Genomic DNA, 5,267 nt, shown 5'->3' on the forward strand with positions numbered 1-5,267 from the left:
AATGGTTTACAATCAGACTGTTTGTGTTTTGTTAGTCATGTTCTTTTTTTTTAACCGTGTATTTGCGTTGTCAAAGTATGCAATTCGCAGAAACTTTAGATTTTTGTCGTAATGTGTAGTTTAAACCGGAGAAATTGACTGTAATAAGTAATTTATTAAACTAAAAAATCTTCTGAAAGGAGTAGAATTACGACTTTTGCTTAAAAATATATTTAATACACTCTTTTCACTTATGGTGTACAATTCGGCACAGTCAAAGAGCAATACCACTTAACTCGCTCAACTACCAAGAAAGAATGCCTCTTTTCCCTTTTGGTATATACATAGGTATATACCATACATATATTCATAGACTAAATAGTAAACTAAATTATAAACAAAACACCGCTCTCCGGCAAGGAATAGTAGTCCCGCAGAATATAAACAATGACGTGGTCACGAACAGCCAGAGGAACTCCAAGGCAGAAATAGGTTCTTACATTTCTGATTTGATTACGTAAAATAAAACACACTAATTTGCTAAAAATGATTAAATTGTAATTACGGTAAAATGCGTTATTTTGTATATTTATTAATCAATCAAGTTACGGATCAAGTCCTAATAATACATAAAATTTTGTAATTATTTATCTTGTATTTTTAATCATGTTTTTACGTATAACTTCTTTAATTCATTCTCAATTCGACTGGATTATTTTTTATGTGTACCTATGTATCGCTATTTCTTTGCAGACTGTGAACGATATTGATGATTTATATTCCAGAATATCCGTAATTCAAATTAGAAGCATTCTTCTCTAATGCTCTCTTTTTAAGTTTCCACTGTCTCTCTCGCTTAAACCGTCGCAGAAATTAAATTTGATACTTCTGATTGGCGTTTGCCTACGTCATCAGTGCTTCATGCGCATGAAACGCCTTCATAGTTGTTCGTAGCGGTGGGTTGTCTTCGTTGTCTTGTTCGCATCATTGAAATTCAACTTGCCGAGCTAATTTTTTCCACGTGTAATACTCTGAAAGACTATTGAGATTAATTCATCCTATATATTATTATTTTTTGCAATTATCCACACAGTAAATTAAATTTTCCGCGTAATAGATATTTCTGTAAATTTTATGCAAGTATAAGAGAAGACACGCCTCATCGCGATTTTAAAAGTATGAATTTTACAATTTTACTTGATTTTTTGTAAGTATTTCTGTTCTATTTCATTATTTATTTACTTCGTACAATAGTTAATTCGTTATTTCTCTATTTTTGCAGGTTTAAGATAAACGAGTAAGGAAATTTAAATTTATTTTGATGCTACCGAAAAAGCAAGTCATCTCCTATGGTGTTTTATCTGTTATCATCTTGGTGACTTGTAGTTAATTAAGGTGAGCATACATGTTATATTATATATTTAGTGTATTTATTTGATGTCAACAGAAAAGTGTTGAACATTACTTTCTCTAGGGATGCTAAACTAATCGTATCTGAATACTTTTTCATTAGATTTCATTTCAGAGGAACGTTGGAAGAGCTCCAGATTCTGTTAAATTATGAAGCATTGGTTGTCTCAGTGGTCAATCGCTCCAGAAAGTAGCTGTACCTATGGCCATAAAAAAAAGCATGAAGACGCCATTTTTCCAATCGGAACGGAATTTGTGCTGTTGCTGAAGAAGGATTTATGACAATGAACTGGTATGTAACAGTATCAATTAAAAATGGTAAATGAGGTCCCAGAAACTTCAATTTCTTAGACATTTGTAAATTGCCTCAATAGACAACTTTTAAGCAACATTTCAGCAGAATTAATGTGGAACTGGTCTTTTGAATAGTGTGAATGTTACTGATTTATTTGCTTTAAAAGTGGTAATTATTACTTTTTCTTGACCGTTTCTACAGATTGTCCTACCAAATTAAAAGGAATTGGTGCTACTGAAACAACGGATGCTTTTGATGTCTTCACCTTGCAACATTATGCAGTTAATTTTGACCCTGAGAATGGGAGGTAATTGGAAATTAATTTGGAAGCCACTGAAACAACAGATTGTTCTCAGTGGTATCTCTCCTAAATTTGGTTTATTCATCATATTGGTAGACTTTAGAACGCTACTTCCTACAGTTAGTTAAGGTGAGAATAGAAGACATAATTAATTGCTATGTTAATCTATAGTGGCATTTCTATTAAACTGTTATTTATTGGTCAAAGTAAGTATAGATTGATGTTGTGGCGTATGCATAGTATTTTAAATATCTATAGTCCACACAGCATCTATGGTGTGTCGTTTATCGTTTATCTATTGTTTACAGTTTAAATTGACTGGTACATCTGTGGAATTTTAATAATTATCTATTGTCTACATTATAAATTAATGCTATGTTTATCTACGATCATTTCGCATTTATATGTCAAATTTGGTCTGTCATTATGTAAACTTGATGCTTGTCGCCATTTTATAATTCAGCTGTTTTACTTGGTTTTTGATGCGTGTTTTTAGGTGTGTTTAATCTCTTGCTTATTTAATAGTGTAATTAATGTTTTTTCGTCCATTTCTACAGATCCTTCAACAAATAAGAGGGAATTAAAGTTTAGTTTGGTCATACTGAAACAACCATTGTCTACATGGGTGTGGTCTTTTGGTGAAGGAAGTATATTCTTGATGATTTGCTGTTATCGTCTTCGCATTGCATCATTATGCAGTTAGTTTTGAATTGATGAGTGAGAGCAACTGGATATTTATTTGAATTCCACTGAAATAACAAATTTTCTGCATTGGCATTACTCCTGGATTTTGTTTGCTTTTCACACCTGCAAACTTTGGAACATAGAGTCTACAGTTAATTAAGGTGAGAATACTTGATATAATTAATTTTAATTGCTCTTTATTAATCTGTTACCACCGTATCTGTTTCAGATCGACGCTGGAGAAGACAAAGATGACCCTATAGTTAAAATAGTTCTCTATCGTGCATGCTCTATCTAGTAGAATTCATTAACTTGATTTTATTCAAATTAGTTTTTTATTTTGCATGTTTTTTGTTTTTTTGTACATTTGATTTAGTTTTTATTTTGCATGCTTATTTTTTGTTCATTTTGTTTAANAAGTTACGGATCAAGTCCTAATAATACATAAAATTTTGTAATTATTTATCTTGTATTTTTAATCATGTTTTTACGTATAACTTCTTTAATTCATTCTCAATTCGACTGGATTATTTTTTATGTGTACCTATGTATCGCTATTTCTTTGCAGACTGTGAACGATATTGATGATTTATATTCCAGAATATCCGTAATTCAAATTAGAAGCATTCTTCTCTAATGCTCTCTTTTTAAGTTTCCACTGTCTCTCTCGCTTAAACCGTCGCAGAAATTAAATTTGATACTTCTGATTGGCGTTTGCCTACGTCATCAGTGCTTCATGCGCATGAAACGCCTTCATAGTTGTTCGTAGCGGTGGGTTGTCTTCGTTGTCTTGTTCGCATCATTGAAATTCAACTTGCCGAGCTAATTTTTTCCACGTGTAATACTCTGAAAGACTATTGAGATTAATTCATCCTATATATTATTATTTTTTGCAATTATCCACACAGTAAATTAAATTTTCCGCGTAATAGATATTTCTGTAAATTTTATGCAAGTATAAGAGAAGACACGCCTCATCGCGATTTTAAAAGTATGAATTTTACAATTTTACTTGATTTTTTGTAAGTATTTCTGTTCTATTTCATTATTTATTTACTTCGTACAATAGTTAATTCGTTATTTCTCTATTTTTGCAGGTTTAAGATAAACGAGTAAGGAAATTTAAATTTATTTTGATGCTACCGAAAAAGCAAGTCATCTCCTATGGTGTTTTATCTGTTATCATCTTGGTGACTTGTAGTTAATTAAGGTGAGCATACATGTTATATTATATATTTAGTGTATTTATTTGATGTCAACAGAAAAGTGTTGAACATTACTTTCTCTAGGGATGCTAAACTAATCGTATCTGAATACTTTTTCATTAGATTTCATTTCAGAGGAACGTTGGAAGAGCTCCAGATTCTGTTAAATTATGAAGCATTGGTTGTCTCAGTGGTCAATCGCTCCAGAAAGTAGCTGTACCTATGGCCATAAAAAAAAGCATGAAGACGCCATTTTTCCAATCGGAACGGAATTTGTGCTGTTGCTGAAGAAGGATTTATGACAATGAACTGGTATGTAACAGTATCAATTAAAAATGGTAAATGAGGTCCCAGAAACTTCAATTTCTTAGACATTTGTAAATTGCCTCAATAGACAACTTTTAAGCAACATTTCAGCAGAATTAATGTGGAACTGGTCTTTTGAATAGTGTGAATGTTACTGATTTATTTGCTTTAAAAGTGGTAATTATTACTTTTTCTTGACCGTTTCTACAGATTGTCCTACCAAATTAAAAGGAATTGGTGCTACTGAAACAACGGATGCTTTTGATGTCTTCACCTTGCAACATTATGCAGTTAATTTTGACCCTGAGAATGGGAGGTAATTGGAAATTAATTTGGAAGCCACTGAAACAACAGATTGTTCTCAGTGGTATCTCTCCTAAATTTGGTTTATTCATCATATTGGTAGACTTTAGAACGCTACTTCCTACAGTTAGTTAAGGTGAGAATAGAAGACATAATTAATTGCTATGTTAATCTATAGTGGCATTTCTATTAAACTGTTATTTATTGGTCAAAGTAAGTATAGATTGATGTTGTGGCGTATGCATAGTATTTTAAATATCTATAGTCCACACAGCATCTATGGTGTGTCGTTTATCGTTTATCTATTGTTTACAGTTTAAATTGACTGGTACATCTGTGGAATTTTAATAATTATCTATTGTCTACATTATAAATTAATGCTATGTTTATCTACGATCATTTCGCATTTATATGTCAAATTTGGTCTGTCATTATGTAAACTTGATGCTTGTCGCCATTTTATAATTCAGCTGTTTTACTTGGTTTTTGATGCGTGTTTTTAGGTGTGTTTAATCTCTTGCTTATTTAATAGTGTAATTAATGTTTTTTCGTCCATTTCTACAGATCCTTCAACAAATAAGAGGGAATTAAAGTTTAGTTTGGTCATACTGAAACAACCATTGTCTACATGGGTGTGGTCTTTTGGTGAAGGAAGTATATTCTTGATGATTTGCTGTTATCGTCTTCGCATTGCATCATTATGCAGTTAGTTTTGAATTGATGAGTGAGAGCAACTGGATATTTATTTGAATTCCACTGAAATAACAAATTTTCTGCATTGGCA

The 5,267-nt window shown here is 31.7% G+C and overlaps 2 long non-coding RNA genes across 4 annotated transcripts; both read left to right on the forward strand.

Annotated features, from left to right (window-relative positions):
• Nucleotides 1-586: 586 nt before the first annotated feature.
• On the forward strand, nt 587-2,754 carry LOC112906366. 2 transcript variants are annotated; one of them, XR_003232296.1, is made up of 5 exons: nt 587-1,186; nt 1,262-1,374; nt 1,505-1,681; nt 1,886-2,114; nt 2,543-2,754. It is a non-coding gene; the product is annotated as an uncharacterized LOC112906366 (long non-coding RNA). The 2 variants fall into 2 exon arrangements; XR_003232297.1 differs by having other exon boundaries at nt 587-1,155.
• Nucleotides 2,755-3,120: 366 nt separating this feature from the next.
• On the forward strand, nt 3,121-5,259 carry LOC108739426. 2 transcript variants are annotated; one of them, XR_001938154.2, is made up of 5 exons: nt 3,121-3,691; nt 3,767-3,879; nt 4,010-4,186; nt 4,391-4,619; nt 5,048-5,259. It is a non-coding gene; the product is annotated as an uncharacterized LOC108739426 (long non-coding RNA). The 2 variants fall into 2 exon arrangements; XR_001938155.2 differs by having other exon boundaries at nt 3,121-3,660.
• The last annotated feature ends 8 nt before the right edge of the window (nt 5,260-5,267 follow it).

Source organism: Agrilus planipennis, unplaced genomic scaffold (assembly GCF_000699045.2).
Source record: "Agrilus planipennis isolate EAB-ADULT unplaced genomic scaffold, Apla_2.0 scaffold166, whole genome shotgun sequence".
NCBI lineage: Eukaryota > Metazoa > Arthropoda > Insecta > Coleoptera > Buprestidae > Agrilus > Agrilus planipennis.